Source organism: Venturia canescens, chromosome 6, assembly GCF_019457755.1.
Source record: "Venturia canescens isolate UGA chromosome 6, ASM1945775v1, whole genome shotgun sequence".
Classification (NCBI taxonomy): domain Eukaryota; kingdom Metazoa; phylum Arthropoda; class Insecta; order Hymenoptera; family Ichneumonidae; genus Venturia; species Venturia canescens.
Window position 1 is genome coordinate 4,900,117 of NC_057426.1, and position 25,386 is coordinate 4,925,502.

General features: G+C 44.8%; 1 protein-coding gene across 4 annotated transcripts in view; it reads right to left on the bottom strand.

Annotated features, from left to right (window-relative positions):
* Sema2a (Semaphorin 2a) overlaps window positions 1–25,386 on the bottom strand; it is a 268,372-nt gene that overhangs the window by 215,399 nt on the left and 27,587 nt on the right. Inside the window, exon 3 of one of the 4 annotated variants that reach the window (XM_043422286.1) lies at window positions 24,172–24,260. The exons of the other annotated variants lie outside the window; for them this stretch is intronic. The gene's annotated coding sequence lies outside the window, so the exon portion shown is untranslated. The remainder of the gene's footprint in view (window positions 1–24,171; window positions 24,261–25,386) is intronic. 4 annotated transcript variants of the gene reach the window in all.

Genomic DNA, 25,386 nt, shown 5'->3' on the forward strand with positions numbered 1-25,386 from the left:
GGAGTCGAGGCCAAGAGGACAGAAAAAGGAATACCGAGAGAGGAGAGTTTAGAGAGAAAAGTGGGGACGAAAAGAAAACCGCCGGATGTGCGATGTTTTTCATCGTTGCACAATTTTACAGGAGACTCTCGAGAGCTTTTCCACTGCTGTTCAACGCACTCCTCGCCACCAGCCGCTTCGCTTTAATTCCACGCGTATGTAATTACTGCATCTAGCCAGAGAAATTCATCAAAGGACGATAGTTGGAAGCACCTCTCTGTGAAAAGGGGAGCACAGGAATACACGAGAGGTGAGAATATCGCGTAGTTACAACACACGACGACTTTACATAACGATTATTGTGTAATTCACGACTCGTTCAACGCAATTCTTAAAGCTCTTCATAACACTTGTTAAAGACACCAACTTTTCACACCCTCATTCAATAACGTCGTTTTATTAAATGCAATCAAACCAACGTCTCCACTTGTATTTACTCTCAAAAACAAACTTTTTCAAGCAAATCTTCATTGAGAGCATCCACAGAAACGAAACAATGGGGTTCGACGTTCCTCCCAAAAGTCTATAATTGCCTTGTTGTCAGGAATGCTCGCGACGAGTCGTACTGCAACGAGCGTGCAAACAAAGACCCAACCCATCTTCTCTTGTGGCCCAATGAATTCCAAAATTACGGATGTTTTCCCGGGTATGAAAACAATTCTTGTACATCGAATTGTCTCTGTAAATCGAGACAAAAAAGCAATTCACTAGGAGCGTTCGCGTACTGAAAAATGAGCCATAAAAGGTCGACCGAAAATCCCAATTCGTTAAATCGAAGCGTTTTTTTTCTATTTTCCGTGCCGTCTCCTGCCTCCCCCCTGGCGTGGTACAACTGGTAGAGCACAGCAATGTACGTATTCCACCGAGCGGTGCAATCGTGTTTGTATTTTGCAGTGGATTGTATCCCCAGCGCGTGGCTGTTTCTATCCGCTAGTCGCATTGTATGCTCGTTTCGGGTATCGTCCGCGAGGATCTCCCCTTTGCGCACGACAGCGTTTTCCCAGTCGACATGTTCCGAGCTGGAGCACAGGTGTACAACGGACTAACCCACCGAGCTAACCGGAGATACGTTCAAGCGCCACCCAAATGGGATTACGGAGGTTGGAATAAGTCTGAAATGGGCAGTGGTGTTGTACACACATCGGGGCTTGGGTGCGGGCGAGGGACGTCCTGTCCTGCCTGCCTGTGCATGGGGAGAGGATCACTGATAAATTCTCCTTGTTGGCGTCCGATCGTTTCCGGAGCGCGATTTCCTAAATTCAAGGCAATGCCTCACGAGTTTGAGTCCTCAGTTCGCTTAGGGCTGACCCCCGACTGCTGTGTGGCGGCAAAACGAAAATTATTTCACATCCGATCGACCAGGTACGGTTCGATGAAACAATTGCAATACGCCGAGTCACTTTAGAGTCGTAAAATATCGAGGGCTCGCATATATTCGAGCTCAGAATCATGTCGATGAGTATTTCCTATTCGAGGCAAGAATTTTTGAATAATTTTATGGTGACCCGGCCTCGTGCAGCGAGCGCTCTTTTCCAGGTGAGCCAAACAATTATGGACGGTGAGTGCCCACGTGAATATCTTCATCCGTAATATTATTCCTTCGTTCGTTCATTTTTCTTCTCTCTCCCTCTCATTTGAATAATCAAAAAATGTAAAGAACCAAAAGAGCAAAAGGATCCACGTACATCGAGAATTGTATAACTTTCCCCCTACCCTTTTCCGCGGTTAGTCGCGTTAACGGCAGACTCCGCAGTATTGTGCGCCACCGGCCATTGTGAATTCGAAATAAACAGCTAATGGAAAAAAATTCCCCGTTCTCCCTGTTGGTTTCTCGTTGTCCGCACCGAGCCCGCGCCATGGCTTCGCTCCCGCTCCAAACTCACCCTCCTATTCCTCTTTCTACTATTTCTGTTTTCTCCCCTCTATTTTCTCTCTCATTCACAAGCACGAATTTCACCGAAACCCCCGGCCCTCCTCCTGCGCCGTTTTTATCATCCTCTCTCACACTTCCGCCTCGTTCGAGCATCACTTTTTGGGGCCTTCCCTTCTTCGCCACTTTTCTATACACTCTGGTCAGCTCAAAAGGGTACGCCTGTCATGTATGTAACTCCGAAGTGTTTATTGTCTGCGTAGTGTTACTGTTCGCTGTGAATAATACGAAAAATTGACTCATCACGACGTCAAATGGGTCGAGCTCTTGCTTGATCTCTACAGAATTATTTAATGCATTGCCACTTTCGACGTTCCGCTGATCTTTTTGCGCTTTTTATTCGTACCCATTCGTATTTGCTGCCCTGAAACCTGAAACTCACTAGCGTTACATTAACTTATAAAATATGCTTCTTTTTATGTGTTTTGACTCCGAATCATCATTAGCGATTGATATTTAAATTTTATCAAGCGAAAATCGAGAACTTTGACTGGTGTCGAATTCTTTGTGAAAAATGCAAAGAGCTGTCGTACTACGAGAGTAAAATTCCGCGTAGATTTATGCTCGGCTCACCTGGGTACGAATGGAAAAAGAGAGCCCCGACAGTCAATGGCGTTGTGACACTCGACAGAAAAAGTCAGTTTAATCACAATATCGCGACGGAGGACAGTGGAAAAAAAGCGTCAAAAAATTTCATTCGTTTTCAACGCCGCAATCCGTATAAAAAAACTTGAAATAACATAAAAATTCAATGAAAAAAAGTGAAATATGAAAAATTTTGGATCCAAGCTTTCGGCGTGTGAAAACTTGATCGTGAGCAGGTGAAACTTGAGAATTTTTAGGGGGGAGTGATGAAGTTTCGGTTCGTGAAGTTCGAACTTTGTTTTTGCGCTGGCAACATTTCGATTACGAAAGATGGCGAATTACTATGAAAAAAAGAGAGAAGAGTATACGGAAGAGGAATTTAAACAAAAGTGAAAGCGAAAGTAGCTCACTTTGTTCTTCATATAACGCAGCACAGAGAATGTTATGCCATGCGATCAGGAGGGGGGGAAGCTCGAGCTAGGAAATTCGATATTCGTTTCACGTGACAAACCGGAAACTTGGTGAAAAAGTTTTGCAGAGAAGGAGGGGCGCGGAAAATGGTGAAAACGAGACCGGGCATGAGGAGAAAAGTCTATGCGACGCGTCAAAATAATAATCCTATGAGGTGAGTTCGCCGCGAATAATAATAAGTGGATTCATTAATATTTTACGCTCACCAGAGCGTGTTGAACTTGGCAAATAGTGAATCCAGAGTTTCTAGATGCCACTCCGACAATGTGCATTATGGAGATGTCCTCGCGCCCTCGCGCTTCGTTCTACAACATCGCACAGTGTGTATTTTGTCGGCGAACCAAATGGATTATTCCGTAGGCCCAGCACGTTTTTCAACCCGAGGATTTGTTTCGATGCTCTCTCACTCTTCCGCCTCTCTCCAAGTCACTCTCACCCTTCGCTCCTCTATATTCCATTTAATCATATTCACGAATACAGCCTTCGAAATGAAAACATTGTTCACCTTCCCTGTACTCTGAAGTGGCTATTAATGAGCTCGATAATCCTGATAATGAATTCCCATTGGATTATGATCCTCGCATCCGAGGAAAAATTCGTCTGAAAATAGCAGTGAAAAGCAAACTGACCGGCTACTCTCGTCGTCACCCTCGTTCCGAGTTCTACCAACCGACAAATTCATTCCATGTGACAGCCTGCTACTCCGGTTATATGGTTTTATATTAATTTTAGAATACATTTCCTCTCTGTTTACCGGATGTACAAGGGAAGACAGATTTCACTCGACACCGTAATCCGGGCAATAAGAGTAATAATACACGGTTACAGATGTTTTGGGCCGACCTGAAATCTTCTCATTCCATTTTCCCTTCCTCCCATTATTCGAATCGTTATTTTCAGCGGAGAACTCGCCTTCTTTTTAAATTCGTACCTCAACCGCGTCGCTGATTCGCGAGGGTTCTTTTGGCTACTCTGTAAATCGATCATTTTTATCGAAGTCAAGAAAATGAATAAAATCGACGATTTTTTAGCGTTTCATAAAAGCTGAAGATTCTCCTGAACACCTTCGAATTTCTCGTCGATGTTTTTTCTCCTTTCTATTAAAATCAAATTTCGACTTTTTCATGATAAAAAATGATGGATTTAAAAATATAGCCCTACTGTGACTGAGCAACTTTGCAACCACAGCCACGAATCTTTTACGAAATCACGTAGAGCACGGGGCGAGCCATTGATTCCTGGGAACCGAGTTATAAGTGATTCCGGCACCGAAGTGAATTGAGAAAAAGTTCACGAGTACATTAAGAAAAGTTTGTGAATCATTAATTCACAGAATTCACAATTCACAGGCCCTCGAATTCACTTATCCCGTTGAGGTACACTGTTCGTAGAGAAAAAAAGAGCTCAAAAACAAGGAAACGTTTACGCTCAATCCTTTCGCTAATTCGAATTCAGCACAAAGACAAAATGGTTCTCAACTTTTGTGGAATAAAGAGCACAAAATGTAAAATTTCGATAAAATCCTGAACCCTTTACCCGACTGTTGAAGCTCAGAAAAGATTTCCATCGCCCGATTCCCACCACATGAGATGAGCAAAAAAACATTTTCTTGACAAAACTATCACACTGAATTCGTGTTACGAAGTTTCGGTCACCCGAATATGAAAGACCGGCAGCCAGAGTATCCGAGCAGCCAAAATTCCTCAAGCCCTAAATCGAATTGCAGCAACTATTAAAACTTTGATGAGCTAACATGTAGAGCCATGAAAGGGTGTGAGTGTATGTCCTTAAATACAATTACAAAAACGATTTGGCACGGGTGAAATTAGTCCGAAGGATCATCATAAAGTGAGGCTCAGCGGGGAGCACAAGCCAGGAGTATACTGTCGTGTTGAAAGAGACGTATAACTGTCAGGTATTCTCCTCATCCCCAGTGGCGTAATCTCAGGATTCTCTTTTAACGCTTCAATACGTCACGTACATCCGATATAGGACGTTGCGCTTAACGGTCATCCGGACACGTCGGGTAGGTGGAATAGGCTACTAAAATTTACGGTCGCTTCCTACGGAATTCCGCAGTCTTTTGGTCAGCGGCGCAGCGAGGACTGTTGGAAAAATCCTTGTCTCGGATTCGCCAAAGTAACTTTCTAATTTGTTTTTCGCAAGGCAGTTTCGTCCGAATTCATTTAAATCGTAACAACGTGATACGAGCAGGCGACGAGACCGAAAGTTGCTTGTTACGTCGACGTTTACCTGACGGGTTTGAGGTATGAAAAAAGTTCAGCGAAATTGTTATTTATCGAGTTTGGCTAAAGTTCGCTCGTGTATCAACCTGGCCCATTTATCCTGTTGACCTACAGGGCTCCGCGAGACCCGGTGAATATGGGGCTGTGCATTGTTCCCCCCGAATCGATAACAAAGCCGACTTATCAAACACATCGCGTGTATGTTACGTGACCAATTTTAGAGGGACGACGAAAAATAAAATATTCGTAGTATGCACGTGTTTTGAACAAACACCGGAGATAATCTAGCATCACGTCTCGCTGATACATCAAACGTGGCTTATCTCGTTGGTGAATCCCTTGAAAAAAAAAGATCAAATAAACGATCTCCCATAGCGCAACTTCGCTGAAACTGGTCCACGAAAAAGACCTCGGTCAACTAAAATCCGATACGTAAGATCCGTCCGCGAGTACACTCCTGGCCGAAGTGCAGTCAGTATCGGAACCGGTTTCGACACTTGGAAACACAGAAACGTTGCGCACGTTTCGGTTTTGTCGACAAATGGCCGGAGTGGACGGGGCACTTGCCCCGAGGACGGTCCGATCGATATTCGGCGCGAAGCGGAGGATGTTTCGTCAGTCGGGTCCCTCGAAGTCCCATGGGGGGGGGGGGGGGGGGGGGGCTGATGAACGGATTCTCATTTCTATGAAGTCGTCATAAATTTTCATGGGACTTTGAATTTTTATGATTTTCGAGGATGAAAATTGGAGAAGCCAAAATCGACTTCTCCGATCGCAGCGTATCTGATCGACGGATTCTCACTTCAAATTTGATTTGGAGTGACTGGGATAACCAGTCGAAAAATTCGGATTCGGAGATGAAGCTTTTCACGGTTTTTGAGTCTCCGCATCGAGGCAATTGAATTCCGTGAAAAGAAACTTCCACTCCTCCCATTTCGCAGCTTCGGAAGCACTGTAGCTTCGCGAAGAACTCGGGATAGTATAGATAAAGATGAAAAAGGTGCTGTATAGCAATGAAAAATGAAATTGAGAAAGATGGGGACAAAGAGACGAGATAATAACGTCAGCGGTCCCTCCCTCATAACGCCCGGGAGCAATCGTCTCTCATTTTCACCGAGATTTTCATCCGCACCAGTATCCGAGCGCAGAGCTTCGTATATAAGTATACGTGAAGATGTATTAGATACACACGTAAAAAACGTAGGCAAAAAATCGTGAGAGGAGAAAAAAGAAAATCCTCTCTCAATGAGATGGAACTCAAATCTTCCTTATTAAAGGATAATATTCCGAGAGCTTAATTCGCGGACTTGAATATACCGCCTCATCTCCCCGCACGACTCTCTCTCTCTCTCTTGAGAGCCTCATAAAGAATTCAGTAATTAATGTTGCCGTTGAGGAAATAATTGTGGGTACTAATTATTGTGTCGAAGAGCTCTCGAATTTTACGCACAATAAAACCAGCGCATGTTCGAGTGTCGCACGTTTCTTTACGAAAAGCGATTACACCGTGTTCGACAAATATTTGTTCATTTTTTCATGTGAATTCCACAGTCGTTGAAGTGCATGAAGATGTCGAGGATGAGTGGTACGTTGAAGGGCAAAAAACGTAAAAGAATATTTGCCGCGCAATGGCCGCAGTTTCCAGGAAAGGAGTCCCTCGAATTTCGACGAGAAACTGCATAATTCGAATGAAACTTTTCAATTGGAATTGATTCTGCGAAGAAGTTTTTAAACGAGTGAGCAACTGTGAGCAGTCAGTTGAGCGCAGTTTCTGCAAGTGTGCCTCAACATTTTCAATGGCCATGGAATGTAATTATATGGAAATTGCCTAATTGCATATACTCAACGTTCAATTAAATGTAATCAATTTGGAACAATTGGCTGCACATGGTTTGCATGAGTTTTAATGAAACTGTGTATTTTTGGATATCCACGACCAAATACGGTTATGCGGTACCAATATTTGAATTGAAACATGTACGACGCTTCGGATCTAATGATATATAATAATATTGAAAGCGTTTTCCCGGGCTAGCGATCGATACGGGAGTTTTGGTGGATGGTGAAATAGTCACCCACCCGAATGCTGGCTTCGCCCGAGGAATGTTGGCTTCGAAGATCAACCAAGTCGGCGCATATTCCAACCGCGATTTCGCAATGTCGAATGCGTGCGAACATTTTAAACTCATTAATTTATATTCGATAAATATTTTGACGTGTTTTCATGCTTAACGTGCTTTTCGTAAGGCAATGTAGCGATGGCCAATGACAGAAATATCTTGAATATACTATTAAAATTATTTTTTTGTTAGACCGGAAAAAATGTAGTAGAAATATCATCTGCACTGCTTCTTGATGAGATTTCTCTCTTCCTCTTTCTGCCTCCACTGCCGTCTTCGGTACCACTTAAGCTCAGTTCACCGGTTCCAACTCGCCGAGCCTTTAATTTGCAAGCGGGAGCGCTCCGCTTTTATAGCAAGAGTTTTCTTCGCCGTCCTACGTAGAAGAAACTTTACGGACGACTGTGCGGAATACACAGAAAGGGTGAGGGGAATAAGGCAATGCGGACGGTCAGATGCTCGGGAGAGAAGCACACGGAGGCGCCTGATTCTCGTCGTCTTTAAGATATAATTCCTTTGAAAAAAAAAGATAAACATGAAAACCTAAACGGATCAAAATAATCAGAAAAAAAGGCCCGACTCCGCTAGCTGTTTCAATGCTCACAGACCCAACAACTCTTCAGAAAATCTGCGTCTCTTGCAAATAGTTCTGAGGAAATTTATTCATTTATTTTTTTCAAGCTTCCTGGTAGAAGATTATTTGTGAAGTTTTCAAGAAGCATTTTGAGAAAATGGTTTCAAATTTGAGCGGCATACGCGTTATGAAAATGCGATGTCGCGAGCTATTTTTGGATTCCGTGACAATTTTCGATGTCGCCAATTTATTTTTCCTCAATGTTTCGAAACTGGCGCCAATTATATGGCCAAAAATCGGTTTATTTCACGCAGGACACCCGTTACATGAGTGTGTAGCTGGTCTTTTTTTTCCATTTCATGCGTGCATGACCACCGGATAAAAGTCCGCATTTCTACCCTCAAAAATTCGTCCTTCGTGCCTCGCTGGTGCGTCCAGCGGAACGGAGCGTGTTTTTTGGTGCATGAACCTTCCCGCATTCCACCGATTCACCTCGTTCTTGCTCCCTCCCCGTTTCCCCAGTCGCATTGCTTGCCTATTGCCGAATGAATGATTTTGTCTCGATTCTCCACCCTCGTTCCCCGTCCTTAATATGAATTCACGCATGATCGAATGGAACTTGCGTCGATGCAACATTCTGTTCGTTCTTTCGTTTCTCGTGAGTCGGGGGAGAAAACGGCGGGCGGAAAATGAGCGTTGCGAAATTTTCACTTTCCACTGCGAAAGACGGAAACAAATTGGATGAACCGTAAAATGAAGATTGAACGCTCTCGCATTAGTCAGTTCAATTTTAAGCTTCTTTCGGCTGAACAATTCGCAAAAAAATTTTCGTACCGCGAGTAAAGTACAAATTCGCGAAAAATTCGATCAAATTTCATAATCAAAATACCCATGAAAGCCAATCATTGCCTAAAAATGCTGCAAATGAGTAAAAGAATCAAGTACTCTGACCATAATTTTGGCGTGATGAGGAAAATGTGTGTAAACACACAATAGAAAAAAAAACCGGGAAAAAATATCAAAAAACGAAAAAAGTCATTCAAAGGTGCAACTCCCTCAAGATTTTGTTCGTCTCATCCGGAATCGTGTCAGCAATTATTTCGTTATGGTAACTAAAATCGAACTCGATGGATGTTGGGAGTCGTCTCAAAGTCGAGAGCTCGAAATGAAACATTGAACTGTCAACAGAAGCAGGTAGCAAGCAGAGTCAATAAACATTCCAGTAAATCTGTTTCCACCAGCAACACAGAGGCCCTATTCGAATCCAATAATGTTTCAATCGATCGTGAAAGTGCATGATCGAGCAATATCGATGCTTTGACAGCGCCACTGTCGAATTCAATTTTGCAAGAGCTCGTCATTGACGCACCTACAAGTACCATCTCAAAACTACGGTCGCCCTGGGTGACCGATTCACTGAAGCGGCATATCAAAGGGCGGTAGAAGCTTCGCAAAGTGCAGGGACCTGTAATCGTCTGCTTGCTTACGCTATTAACCAGAATCTGCAGAGATGATCTAACGAGAGACCTCGGAGCTGCTGAATACGTTTATGAATTCTCAACGCTTGGAAAACATCGTTGACGCGGAAGGAAAGTAGAAAGAGTCTCGACTCATCTGGATCTGGCAGAGTCCAATCTTCTCGTTCACATTTTTCAACGTGGATCAGCTTAACAATGATAATGCACAGGTCACTGACTCTCGTTCGCTCTGTTAATTAGGAGAGTCTCAAGTCCTGATCGCCTTTAGTCACGACTGTGCATGAGCTTGCTCATTACGAGCGATTCTACGTTCGCAGACGTTGTCAACAGCCAATCACGAGAACTCCAAACTCCCTCGATTCGGCTTAGGACAGTATTTCTTTATGGAGACGAGTGAGCTGGTTCCTGCTTGATCAATCGTCTTGTTGTTCTCTTCGACAGCCCCCCGGAGTTGCGGCATATTTTCCCAGCGCCTGCTGCTAAGTTGTCGTTCGACCGCTGTCCAAAGCAAGTTCTCTATTGTCCCCATCGGCGATACCCACTCCAGTGTTAATCTCCCTGAGACTTTGAGCCCTCGAAAATTCTCGGAAGCACAAAGCCTGGCCTAGCCATTGATTACGCCACTGATGATAGGCAACCAGCAACCATTCTGATCCTGGTCGACTTCAGCAAAGCGTTTGACACGGTCTCCCCAAGCCAAACTTCTCCCAAAGCTTCAGCATCCTCGATCTCACCGACTTTGCCTCCGGATCGCATTATTCTTATCTAGCTAATCGCTCGCAGTTTGTTATTGATGAGGATGATCGAAGCTCAACGCGTCAGCCCTCGAACTCCCAGACGCCACCAGAACCCTTGCTCGCTCCTTCGCTCTTCACTGTTTTCATTGACGCTATAGCGCTTCTAGTCTCGGGGTATTCGGAGCACATGATTTTTCCTCCCGCCACGCAGATTCCCTCAGGCTGTGTCAACCTTTGAATCTCGTGCATTGGGGGCTTATCAACCGTGATGCCGTCGCTATCCCCGACCGTGCCATCGTGCATGGGCTCAATTTCGATCGATCGACTTCCTTGATCCTAAGCGGTGATGCTTTTGTGAGCTTTATTGACTTTACGCTTCCCCCGTCGAACGTTACGAAGTACCCTGCACCACTGACATCAGAAATCTCGAAATCGTCATCGGTTAGAATACCGCGTACGAGCCGATGGTCCAAGAAAACTTGACTAACGAGTTGAACGTCGAGGTCTCCAGGTCCCAATCATCATACAGTAAGACCTCGATTTTTTATCACCTGGGAAGAGGACTGGTAAAAGTTCGAGGTTCGGTTGCGAGGTGCGGCTGGAGACGTCATAGGGAGGGCCGAAACATTAGGAGCATGCGCGTAGCCGTAACGCTGCGTGGCTCAAAAAACATGAACTAACCTCAAAGTTCTGGTGCGTTTTGAGGTTATACGTACTGTACATACCCAAAACCACGCGTACCGCCTGCGGCGTGTTGAACGACGGTGGTGGGGATAAACAGCGCCCACTGATACTATTCCCCTGGCCAAAGGGCATTGGGTGGGGACAAAGAATCAGGGGAATGGTAAAAAATCCATTTGCACATGAGAAAAACTATATTTCCTCATTGCCCGGCTCCACCGATTTCTGACGAGCGGAAGAAAAGCAGTTAATAGGTGAATAGCGACGAATCATAAATAAGTAAAGATAGAGAATTATGATAAGACTTTACTTCGTGCACCGGGGAACATTTTTCTCTGGTATTTTTCCTGGAAGAGAACGAAAGCGAGGGAGAGGAAAAGATTTCTCATGATTTATGTAAGACCGGATTGGCGTATCCGGCCTCTCATTATTCCTGCAGCGTTTTTTCCACCGTTCTTCGCGCATCCTCTCCTGCTAAGCCCAGTAGAAGAGATTCTGGATCGCTGCTTTAGGCAGGCGCGTTTCTGACGATCAATTGATTCCCAGGCAGCCCATTGTCAAGATCAAAGTGTCAATTAATGCCACCATTGACTCAAAACCTTGGAGAATCGACTACCATCGAAGCAGGTAAACTCTGTTGACTAATTTCACGTCATATTCGAGTAATTGCTGCGTCAATCTCGCTCGAGGAATTGATTGAACAAGGATGCTTGGGTTTCCTTCATTTTCCTTCTTATCAAGAAACTCTCAAAGCATTGTTGAAAAATCACCAACTGGATTTCAATTATTGGAAGCGTTCCTTATGATCGACGTATTTGGACCACTATAATTTACGATAAAATATGAATTGACTTGCCATACGATGGATTTTAGTGAATCGAGACGAAAAGTAAGTGAACAAAGCTTACCTCGAACAGTCTGAATGCAAATACGTTGAATATCACAAATTCTAGAGTCTCCGGTCCTCAGAACTGTGTCAGTGAGCACACACATTCGTACAGGAATTTCCATCTTTGCATGTATTTAATGGCATTGCAGAAGCAAGGCTTTGCTGCACTCGTTATAAATGAAATTCAAAGTTTCTCAAGAAGAGCGACGAGTGGGAGCAAAAAGTAGGTTTCAAATTCATTGGGAGTAGTAGAAAACTTTGAGCCGATGATTATATCTATGGAGCTTGTAAAAAAAAAGTTATAAAGCACGGTTATGATACTCGGGATATCAAAACGCATGTCATCAGATCTTGGAAATTTCAAGAAAGAACTTTGCCTGGAAAAATAAGGTCGATCGTAACTTAACAAGCGAAACTGTGCTTCAAAATTTGTTTGAATAACAAACTCGTATCTCTCGCTTTCTCCGGCGTTGCTACCTTCTCCGAGCACTTGTCGCATTCTATCACGGAATTTTCATTCCTTTTGCACAGCAATTATTGTTTTTCTTTTCGAGCACGTTTCCAGAAAGAATCACAAAGCTATTATCTCACAGAAAAAAAAAGAAAAACAGAAAGCACAAAATAAAGAGAGAGAGAGAGAGAGAGAGAGAGAGAGAGAGAGAGAGATTGAGAAGAAACTTCAGTTACAAAAATTGTCGGAAGGTAAAATCGACGAAGAATGAAGAGGATGCTCTCTGAACTTGAGGTAGAGAAAGCCGGCAGAGTCTCGAGAGATGTATGTCTGACGGCGAAACAAATAGTGCGCCTGGATCTGATCCTTGGAGAGAGCGATCTCATTTCCTACAGTGGTAGAGAGTGCACAGTAGAACGAACCGACAGGGAGCGAACGCACGCAGCATGAAAGAACTCATCCGTGGCAATGTGTTCGCAGTATTGCCTGAAGACAACACACCGATATTTCGCTGCTGCTGTATCAAGAGATAAGAGAAAGAAGTGGTAATTTGGAAAGCTTTTGGTCGTTTGACACTCTTCAATATATCACGAGAGTCTACTCAAATATCTGTCCGAAAAGTGCACAAAAAATTGATCCAGGGGGCAAGAGCAGAGAGCTTATTTCGCTGATTCTGCACCAAATTTTTGCCAGTCATATCTCATCGAATGTTTGGGTAACCACGAATCAACAGGATTTTGCTGAAAAACATTGAGAAACTCGATAGCGATTGGCAACACGTGGACCAAATAACTCAACGATTCGCTCAACATTGGCTGAGTGTGGACCCAGCCGCGAGTTTCATCCTCGGCCAATAACTGGCGTCACTTCGCAACGGATTGACGGTTGACGCAAAGCCGAAACGATATGTTGGTCCAACGTCAGTGAAAGCTCTGTCAACGTTGTGAGCTGTCGAAGCAGATTTCATACGAAAATATACAGACAAAGATTTCGAAAATATTCAGCCAGTTTCTGAAGATGGTTCGATGACCTCCTTGCCTAGGAATTTGGTTTTAGCCACAACCCAATGACCGTTGAGTTAACGATTGAAAAACGAGTTCGCTTGAAATAGCACACCGGAATATACGTTGGCCTCTAGAAGAGGTTACGAGGCAGAATATCTCGTACCAGATACATACTGCTTAGGTTTATCCACAAGCGATATACAGCGAGAAAACATAGCCTCTAAATGTTATTTACAGTTTCCTGAGTCAGAGGCGTTCTTCGAGTTATATATCGCTTATGTGTGTACACAACACACGTACGCGATAAGTTAATAGACACAAGCATAGCTATCCTTCGAGCTAATTGCACGTTCTGCTCCTAGGACCTGACGAGGTTCGTAGCGTTGCCACAACTCTAAATGCTGCCAGCGTCCATTCTGGTATTTTCGACAATTTCCTACAACTCGCAACAGTTCCAGTCAATTGAATTTTCGTTGGAGCGTTGCCGTGGTTTTTAACTCTCTAATTCGGCAATTTCATTCACCGCTAATTCTTGTTTCCTACTTACTTTACGATTCTCAGCAGATTTATACATTCGGAGAACAAGTTTGAGTTGGCACGAAGCAAGCGACGAAGCTTTATTGTTTCCTCGTGTTCCTTCCCCGGTGCTCGAGGTCGTCGACAAGTATTTACTCGAGGCGAACACTCCGATTTCCTCGGTGAGCTGACTATCGTCATTTGCATCGAGAAATTTCGCGAAAAATCGTATTTTCAAAATTGCGTTAATTAAATTGTGAGAATGACAGGTGAAATTATTGGGCTACCAGTCCTGCGCGTAGAGATATACGTGGAAGGAGCTGGGAAAGCCACCGGGATGGCAGCTGGGTTTGGAAATGCGTGAACTAGGGTTTGGGGTCGTATTGATCGGCCAGTAGGCTATGCGCGGGAGATGCGAACGACTCTGAAACAGTAGGCAGCACATCTAGTCAATATTCGAGACGGAAATACGTGTATATATTCGCACGTATATATTCTCGATTAAGAAAGCCTCTTTCCTCGTCCAGATGCAGGGGTTAATCTCTTCGAGAGTACTCGGCTTGTATCCGGCAAGCTACACGCTCGCACAGTGCCCGCCGGGTCGTTTTACCCTCGGCTCTTCGATATCTCCTCGCATCATAAAACAAATCAACATGCCCCGGACTTCTCGTTCGAGTATTAAATTCCTTTCCGATCCTCCGTCATCATCTCTCAAACGTGGCATTAAAACGAATCGAAAATGCCTGTGACTCGAATTCAAACTCGCGGAGCTCTCGCCTATTTCAAGTCGAACGTTTACATTTTCATGATTGAACGCAGGTGAACCTCCTACTCGTTTAACAGTCAATTTTCGTGGAAATCTTCGCCCAATTATTTTCAAACGAACACCTTCGACTACTGCGAATGCGTAATCACCGACCGGAGCTCAGAGCCTACCGGAAGGAAATCGACTGGAACCCCTCGACAAGAATCGGCCTCCGAGAGAACGTTGAACGGCAACAACTATCAACGAGGTCTCCCCATCTTCGGGCTAGACGATAAAACATAATGAGGATTTCGCACCAGCAAGGAAAGTAAAAAAAAACTACTGTTGTCGGTTAATGGAAGGTGAAGCAGAAATTTGGCCGAGCAGGAGGAAGGCACGAATCGCGTAGTGCAAAATAAGCAACCCCTGGACTGAATGTAGCCCAGACTCGAAGGGAATAAGGGGCGAGAGGAGGATTCTTTAGAAAGATGAGGAGAGAAATTGAGAGAGATGAAACGAAGGAGCAAATGGAAGTGGACGTGCGCTACTTCCGGCCTCGGGTTCGAACTCTCTTTCCCGCACCCTTTACCATCAGTTACGTTTACTCGGTCCAGGAGATTACGTCGAAGGTCCGACAGGATAGGGGACCACGGAGAGGTGGCGTGATAACGTGCCAATCATAGGAAACTGCTAGGAGCGTATACGCGCCCTGTATTCCCGTCTCTCACGCTCTCTGCACGAAGGATACGCGTGGTAGAAGGGAGTAATGGCAGCGGATGCGTGCTGGTGTGTGAAGAGGCGAAGATGTAGAGGGAACGCGTAAACAACCCTCCCTTATTGGCCGATAACCAATTAATCAACCAATCCCGCTTACGATTATCTCATTACGTTTGTTCGCCTGGCGGATAGCGGCGAGCAAGACGAGAACGACGATGGAGAATATAATCAACGGAAGATGGAGTACGTGCGTGTTTATTGCTCGTTAGCTGAGGCAAAAACGGCGAAGATATTTGACCAGAAATAACTGCTCTCTCGCCGGAGAAACCGAAGGCTCGCTGTCTGCTGGTCAGCCTGGGAAATTCAATAATGAAAGTTGAAAAAAGAGCACGTAGCAAAAGTACGTTGAAAAAGTTCAATTTTGCAACGCGATATCGCGTTACAGGGCTCGCACAAAAACGTTCCGGCGAACTCCGGATGTATCGTTTGCAAAAAATATTCGCTCACGTAACACGAACCTCTGGCAGACGCGGGCTACAGCGATTTTTCTTCGCCTTTTTGCCCTGCTCTCGCTTCTCGTATTAGAAGTCAAACGATCCTTCGTACGAACGTTGTTCTTGGACTGTTTCAAACTTTTTGGATTCACGATGTGTGACTGGGAGACTGAAAGAGCACGGGAGTTAGTGGCCACCGTTCGAGGGACGGGAAAATGATTTCTTGGACCCTGTGGCATTCGTCAGTTTCGAGGCAATTTGATCAATTACTTACGGACATTTATTTATCGGGAAGCCGCAGAAAAAGAATAATAAAAAGTGGGGAACAAGGAAAAAGATGGCGGTAAAAATCCGGTGGGATCGCGGTAGATGTAATAAGTTTTATTGCGCTTTTTAGACAGGGACGAGTGCGAGACCGGCAGGATGTATCGATATATAGACGGGTAATTGAAGAAAAGTCGATTTTCCGAAGAAAAGAAAAGTCTGAGGTAGAGGAGGAAAAGCAGTGAGGGGAAGAGGCGAAGCGAAAAAGAGCGGAAGTCTTTAAGGGCTGCAATAGAAGTCGATTTCACGTCAAAGGAGCGACTGTAATCCCCGTCCCCGAGCCATTGCCCTCGCCTTCTCTTTCGCTGGACTTTTCCCTCTTTCAGGGTTAATATGACGAACACAGGGCCGAAGTTTCCTCGGTTTTTGCACAGCTTCCAGAGCCCCCGGAGTGATGACCTATCAGCTGCAAAAATACTTTGAAAGAAAATGCGATCCGAAAGCACCGTACGACTTTGCGTCGCATTAGTTTACAGTGTTACACTTACGAAAAGCTCGCTCGAGACCGGACACTGCACACTTGGCTAAGTGAGTGGATTCTTGGTCAATGAAAATTACAAACTCCCTCGTGACCTGATACGCTACTCGGGTCAGCGGAGCTCCTCTGCTACGGCCGGTTATTCCACTCTGCACAGGGCCATTGAGGTTTTACGATCACGTGGAAAATCCTTGGATAATATAGCAACCACGAGGTAACTGATGTTTCCTCGTACGTGCAACTGAGAGATCGTTCCGAAGGTTTTTTCGCCCAAAAAATCGAAGCGCGAGCGGAGCTCGCGCACCAGAGCCCTTTGGACGAGACCGTTAAGGCCTCTCCGCACCCTCATTCACGATAATAACTGCGTGGCGAATCGCTCGTCGAAATAAATATTGAATGTGCCCTCGGTCCCATGGGTGGGGGAGATCAGGGGCTAACTATCAACATTATCATGCATAAAGCGTTGCAAAAGTACGTCCAGCTTGGACTTAAAAAATTGAAGGAGAGGCCCTTTCGTAGCTGCGCAGGCAACTGTGGAGGGTCGTCAAAGACTGGGGGGGGGGCATCGTCTGGGAATGAATGTTTAAAGGAAACCACCGGGAAATACAGCACCGTGCGCACGAGAGAATTGCGCTTGTTTTTTATGCAAAATTCTACCGAGATTTTTTTTCTCAATACCACGGTACAACTTGTGCAAGGGATTTTCACAAATTTCATTCGTAAATGGTCCGTGTGGACCGATTCCCAGAAAATTGCGACGATTTGCTCTCTGCATGACTCAATTATGGGCATCCAATGGAAAACATGTTTGCGTTACGTTTCGAAAACGAATTCGCGCCATCGTCGTTCCGAAATACTGCGGTACATTTTTAATAAATAATCTATTTCGAAATTCGATGAATTCCCAAGGTGAATCCTGATAAATTCATCGCTTTCGCCAACTTGACACTTCGAAGTTGCCGTTTTAACGCGAGCCCAATATAATTTATTGAAACGTGGATCGATCGAATGCGGTAAACTTGTTTTCGGATCTCAAGAGCGTGGCGATATGAATTTTCGAACAAAACCGCGAGCGTTTTTGGGGCTTGTGATCGGGCGAATCCAGAACTTAAAATTTCGTAAATCGAGAGCAGTTTTAAATGCCGCACTGTCGGAATGAGCGATAGAAAATTTATAAGGTTCATCGTGTGGATTTATATTTTTTGACTCCAGTGGCACCGCGAAAGCACTTTGCAAACGAGCGAAAACGAGTGGGAGAAAAATCGACCTGGATGATGAAACTCGCACACGTCGAACACCACAGTTCTGCTTAATCCGACGGTTCATTGCACAATGCGAACAATAATGATGCGCCTCGTCGTTAGTATCAGCAGAAAAATTAATAAAACTTTATCGCACAACGTAATGAGGCTTCCTTAGCGTTGGTCGAAATGGGCAGAAAACAGGGACATAGGCGTACAGGAAATACGCTGTGTGCTGGGTCATTATCGTTGAACACGAGCTGACTTTGTTGCGCCTCGGAATCGTTGAACGCATGAGCTTTTCACGGTGATCGGGATAAACGTGTATTGTTATTTGGCTGCGTACTCCCCGCCACCGTATCGCGATGTTCCATTAGATTTTATGGAAAATTATTTAGCAGCGATATCGTAACGAACGCGATCGTTGTCCTAACATCGAGGCTCCCTGATACGGTGGATTCCTGATGTGAAAAGGGGCATCAAATAGTTGTTGATAAAGAAAAAATAAATCGTCCCTCCGGCCAGTTCCTCCCCCTGGCAAAGCCTTCCAAACTTTCCCAGCATCCGGAAGATTCTACATGAATCCCAAAAAAATCGGATACAATAATCCATGAATGCTGCTGAGTTGCTCAATAAGTTTCAACGATTATTCAGCTCGTGTATAAAAGGTTAAAGTTTTCTGAAGGCGTCTACGTTAAAAGTTGGCCAACTGTGCACTCACGTACACGCACGCCCACACGTTTTGGCATCGTTGCTAGATGAAAGGAAAGTTTGTATAGAGCCACATTTATATCCAGCTCTCTTTTTCTTTCTTTCCTTCTTCCTCTCTCTCTCTCTCTTATTCTTTCTTTACAGCAGCAGGTTATCGAGATCCTGCAAAAAGCCAGGGCGATTAGAGTTAGTAAAGAAAGGGTAACTGTGGTCAGGCGCATATCACATAAATATACTCGTGTGTTTAGTAGACGCGTCTGGACCAGTGGATGCAAGGAAGCTTTGAAAAAGACAGGCGTACGCATTCGCATCGGCGTACTCGTAATCTTGGCTAAAGCGAGAAAAAAAGAAGCTGAGGACGATAAAAACGAGGAAAAAAGTTGAAAAAATGTGGCTCGGATGGCGCACATTTCATATATGGCTGCAAATGAGGCCACAGATGCGCTAGGAGATAAGAGGTGATGGGAGTAGTTGGTGAAAAGAGCCGTCGCGCTGCTGGTATTCAAGAAGCGAGTCGCCCGATGAACCTCTCGTTGATTTTGTACTCCTGCTGCTGCGGGTTTGTGCGAATAAAGAGACGACTGATGGAGGAAGAAGGAAAGAGAGAACGAAAAAAGAAACCTCGCATCTACGACGAGGAGAATAAGAAGCTCGCTTTCTTTGGCTCCCCCTCCAAAGCGAATATTCCAAGCTTTAGAGGAGAAAGCACATGAATACTTTTTCCGGTGGTTGCACACCCAAAGAAACTCATCTTTTCATACTCTCGAATCTTTCAGACCTGCAATACTGTCTCAAATACACTCTTAATCGCATCAGCTGTTATCGTGGAAAAGACTGTCTTTTTGATCTTCGATTACCGCGAGGACATGCGCCACCCTCTCTATTCAAAATCTCGTTCCGTTAACGCTCGCCCTAGAAATCTCCAAGTTCTTTTAAAATGTATTGAATCGAGTATTCTAAAGCTCGTTCAGTCAACGCTCTTTCCAGATATTCCAAAGTAATATTAAAATGCACGACCTCGGCAAAAAATCGCTTCAATAAATATCGATTTAATTACTTACTCGATTATTGATTATTTGATGCTCGATCCGAATAAATTCTCATTTAGCCTGACTTGTCTTGGAATTATTTCACGTTGAGTCATTTATTCCTTGCCATCGTACCGTCGTTATTCCCCGGAATAAACGAATTCCAGGATTTCCTGAATTTTTATGCGATTCAGCAACTTTTCGATTCCTCCAACTTTTTCGTGCACATGCTCCACGTCTCGTGTCCCTTCCATTCGATCCAAGACTAATAATCCAAGTGTTTCACGGCTGTGTTTCTATGCAAATTGGATTCTCACGTGGATCGGTGAGCAAAGAGGAGCAACGAAAGTAGCTGTTTGTTCGTGCACGGGAGTGTACGCGGAGGAAGGGCGAGTATGTGGGGGAAGAATATGAGTGTAAGCAAAGCGTTCCAACACCCATGCCTTCTGGTTGTTTATCAAGAGTCGAGGTCCTTCGGTGACTCGTAACGCGAGTAGTTAGTACTCCGTGCTGCATATTCTACATACAAAGATATAGAGACTCGCTTTTTCCTCTCCACCGCGACCACCCTGGGCCCGAACGTCCCCTCTTTTCTCTTTCTTTTCAGGATGAACGGCCAACGTGTGCGGAATAACGATAAGCCTTAACGGCGAAGAAGACTGGAAGAGAGGGAAGGGGTTCATATAACATGTTCCGCTATATATTTATGCACGTAGTTTTAGCCTAGCATGCAATAGTGGCAACCACCCCGTCCCCTCCTCTCCGCCACGCTTGTACATTATATTCATCTACGTTTCTTGAAACTGTTCGGTCTTTCTCTCTCGTCCCAGGGCGGAGGAAGGAACTACGTGATGCGACGACCTCCTCCCTGGCAAACATAGCAATAACGTATAACCCGGGCTTTGGTAAGCCGTGCAGAACGTTCGAGGAGTTACGACCACATTGGATTCTCTTTCTACCTGGCTATTCCATGATGCCAGCCTTAAACCAACCTTACGAGCTCCAGACGCAGGCAAAATGCGCTACGAAAGGCGGCACTCGTGCGTCGACCACATCCACCAAGAATATATGGACAAAGAGCATCGCCAAATACGTACACTCCTGCGTGGAAAATAGGAAAAAACTTTCGGAAGAATTCCTCGTGAGGGAGGACTCCACAAGTTGCAGGTTGCCCGAACCTTTGTCTTGGAGCGTTCACTCAAACTCTTGGAGGAATGCACCCCAGGCAACGTCAACGATTCCATTTGAACGAAACGTCACAGTTGCCGTTGTCCTTGGCTTCCGGACGACTCACGAAACTTACTGTGATTACAAGAGTTCGACTGCTTCTGCGCACACTGGATCGAACAATCATTTCTCAACCGCTTTGTAATACTCCAAGCTATTAGTAAATTTTTCGAGATTATTGCTCTTTGGCTTATTAACGCTCTGGACGAGACGGGAATAGGGAACATTTGGAAATTCTCATCGCGACCCTCACCGGGATTGTGACGGAGTGAAATCTTTGAGGCGAAGCAAACAGGCAATTCCGAGTGGTGGATTTCCTTTCTGGAAGATCATTTTTCAAACAAAAGCCTACGCACCTGACAGAGGGCGATATTACATTCATTGAGCCGGGAAATCGTTTCCTTTCGTCCCGGTGTTCCATTTCACTTTTGTCGCTGGCTATCTTTTCTCTTTTATTTTGCCAAAGGGTGGGTGACATTAAAAAACTGTTTCGCCCTCTCGAAATGGGTAGGGTCGTCCGGCACTGGTGTTTACACGAAGCTTTATTGCTAACGACTAATGCGCGTGGCAGCAGGGTGACTCAGCGAGTACGGTATTAGGAGCCTTTCGTGAGGTACGCCTATCAGTCGTAGCTGATCAGGTTACTAGAGCGTTCCCCGGGCTTTAGCAGAAGGTGACCAAGGGCCCCGATGCTTAAGGAACCGGCCTCTCCGCTATATTCTTTCTCAGTATGTGTATTCTTCCCTTTCTCTTGGACAAACTGTCGCATGTCAGGACGGCACCCACCGAGGGTTGCATAGTCATGCAGTCAGACTGTATCTTTATCGAGCCCTCTCGTTCTCACTCTCACACCCCGTTGTATCGCGTCAAGTGTTAAGGCAGACGCTTCGAGTACCATTGTGTCCCTTCTGCAAAGGGCGCAAACGACACCCACCATCCATTAGAACTCGTTCTTCTACATACATGTATATTGCTAAGACACGCCTGACGTTCGTGCACGCGTGCATCGCGCGACAGGCCAACCGGGGGAGTCTCTCACCCTTGCCAACGCCACCGCAGTGTCTTTTATCATACCTCAACGCTCTAATGCTAAGAGATTCATGGAAAATCTCATGGCAAAAGCTTCTTTCGTCTCAATTTTTCAAGCTTTGAGAATACAAAATTTCGAAAGAAATTATTCGTGAGTTTTTTTATTGTTTCGTTGTCCCGTTGAATGTCCTCGGTGAGCATACTCAATGACAAGATTTTTAAAATTTCATCAAACCGAGGGAAGCTGCTGAAAAATGCAGAGCCGTTTCATCAACAGTAATGATGACTTTGAACGCTGATAAATATTTTATTGAGCTCGCGATCCATGCTTCGCTCCCATTTCAAGCACTCGAGTTGCCACGTTTGACATTCGTATTACTCGGTAATTCGATGAAACGATATCGAAGCTACGTTACACCGAGGTTAACCAAAAGCCTCGGATTTACTTTGCGCCTGATGCTCTCATCAGCCACGGCGAAGGAGACGATGAGGACGAGGATGAGAAACGCGGAAGGGTTAGAAATTGCGACCGGAAGAAAAATGAGATAAAATTTATAGTGAGGCTACAAGGCAGACGAGAAGATGAGAGGATGACGCTACGTACGGAGAGAATGATGGTTGAACGCGTCTAAATACGTTACGCGCAGTTTCACCACATAAGGCAGTACATAATCATTTTGGCCTCCGCACTAGAGCAATAGCGCTCATACAAGTGAGCCTTTTGCCTTCGCCGGTTCACTATCTCGGAAGCTTTTCAACAGCAGCAACTCCGGAGGACAGAGATCGACAAAGCGAGCAACAAATTGTTTGCGCATGCACGTTGTCTCGTTGTGCGACTACGTGTTCGAAAGAACTGGAGAAAGAGAGGGAACGAGAGGAAAAGCAAGAGGGATGATGTATTGAAACAAGAATATGCTTGCTCCACTAAGTCCTTGCTCGTAAATACATCATCCAGGCTTGACACGACGCATAAATATTAGATTTCTTCATCATGAAATTCCTCCGTGCCCATTATTTCCAACCATCAACCGACATCCCTGTCGAACATAATTATGAAGCTTAAGTCCCTGCAGAACAATTTTGCTCTCAAAATAAATGAGCAATCCTGCCAAGGCTTATGAAAACTTGTTGAACGTTTAATCGGAATCTGCATCTAAATATGGAATCTGTAAACATAAATAATGCACATTAACACGAGGCAACGTGATTAATCATTTTTTTATGTCACAAAAAAACTGGACGTTAATTTTGATGAAAAAGAGATAATTACATCAACTTTGTGGATGAGTATCTCTGATTCTTAGTCGTTCTACCACCTCATTTATCATTTCGTTATTCTTGAATAATTCTTAATGCGAAAATTCGTATTCTGTCACATCACTGCTCCCGAACACATTCATTTTTGATTAAATCAGTGGCTGATTGATCGTCTTCTAATGAAACCCCTTAAAAACATGTTTACTTTAAACGATCTCAGCTCCGAAATTATGCTCAAGAATAATTCGAATCGGAATCGTTTCCCTTTCGATATTTCTCATCCTTAATCAACTGAAATAGCTTTTTCGTTAAAAGTATCTCCACCCTTATATCTTGCCCGCCGTGTATTCTGTACACACACACACACACACACACACTCCATTGAGTGTAACAGCTCTCGGATTGCTACTCTCTGACCTGTGTCGCGGAGGGTTCAGTTGCTGGAGTTGGAAATTTGCCCGGAGAGAGGCTTGGGCGATGGGTATCTGAGAGACAGCAAAAAATGAGGATCTGCGAGCGTCGGTCAAACGCTAAAATACTGTGAGTTATGCAGCTCTAGCGCTAGATCCTGTTGCCACGCTCGGCGGGATGAAATTACATGACGGCGAGCTACGCAATCCACAATTGGCGGGAGCTCCATGAAGACTTGACACCTCACTGGAAGCCCTACAGTTTCATCGATTCTTGTATGCCTCCCAAAATATAATAACAGCTTGTACCTGGAATATTGTGAATGTCAATTCCATGAATGAGCCATCGGACGATGTGAATTCGTTTAAATACAAGATTAAATGACACTCTTTCCGTTTCATTTAATCGAACACATTGAACGACGTCATCTGGACTTGCTTTGTTTCCCAACACCTTCTAGATCAGTTCTGTGACAAGCAACCCATGAATCTCCACCGGAATCATCGGTCCAAATACATTTTTAACTCTTCCCTTTCTCTGGCTACTGATAAGAGTCTAAGGCCCTTATAAGCCACTGGATGTGATCCCAATACTCAAGTGTCTAGGAGCGAGTAATATTTACTCGGATGAGTTAATCGTTGAAATGGACGACTTACGCAGTTTTAGGGACAACGATACCTCGATTGCAGGTCCATTTCATACGAATTGATATGCGCTTGGGGAACGTGTATCTTGATGAAGTGAGAATCGTTAGTGTGTACATGAGCTTGTAGCTGTTTGTGTCGCACCTCATTCACGCGATTCAAGTAACCTTCGTTGCCATTGAAGAAGCGACGGCGTTCATGTTTCCACCTGCTGAGATAGGGGAGACGTTTTGCTGAAAAAAAAAATAAAAAGACTTTATGAAATTTGGCTCTTCCAGAAGCTTTTGGCGCAGCAATGACGAGGACGAGGAGAAAAGAACCCTTGGGAGAGAAGAGAGCGGGGGGTAGGTGGAGGACCGAGGTAGGGGATGGGCCTGAGTAAACAAAATAAGGGAGGAGATGCAGCAGGCAAAGTGGATGAAAAGACAGTCGGTAATGCAAACGTACGGCTCATCGAGGAATACGGAGCCGGTAAGAATGCCCGCTGTAAACAGAGAGAGCCCGTGTACAAAGCGCATCTCTCGTAAAGGCGTCGCATTAACTCAGTCACGTACTTAATAATTGTGTGAAAGTTTTGCTAGCCCGGATGCCTCTCGACTTCTTCACTGCACCTACACTATTTTGCGGTAGCTGGAAAACCCTCGATGGACCTGGCAGCATAAAAGATAAGAGAGGCAGGTTGAGTGGGGAGGAAGGAAAGGAGACTGAAGAACGAAAAACACGAAGCCCTTGAGAATTTATCGCCTTTTGAACCTTGAAGGCGAAAGCTCTCGATTTTATTTAACATTTTAAAGGCATGAAACTCAGCGAGGAATTACGAGGAAGGTGCTATACGATGGAAACTATAAAGAGAGACATTTTCCGCGAGAGATATCGCGGCGGCGGAAGGTACGTGACTTTGGTGAAGAGAGATATACCAGAGGTACTCTGGACAATGGTACCACCAACGAATCTAATAATAAAGGTTGCGCAGGAAACATTCCTTTTGCATGCAAATTCGACATCCGCTCAGACTCTCGTGTACGTATACAGTCATATGAAAGTTAAGCGCGCGGCAGTCCCCCTCGCACACCCCCCGTTTTCCAGGGACCTATCGCTCATCCTCTTTTTTTCGTTCTTGCAACCACCGCCGAGGCTAACCCGTCGACGGAATACTATTGCGTTCACTCCCGAAGCGTATACCGAGTGTACATAGAGGACGACGTCGAATCACGAGATTCAATTTACCAAACGATAAAATCACCCGTTTTTCTAGCCGCCCAACTCGGATAAATACGAGGGGCTGTAACGCTCTCTCTCTCTCTCTCTCTCTCTCGATTTCCTTTCTCCCTCGCTCTCTCTCCCAAGTCCATCTTGGAT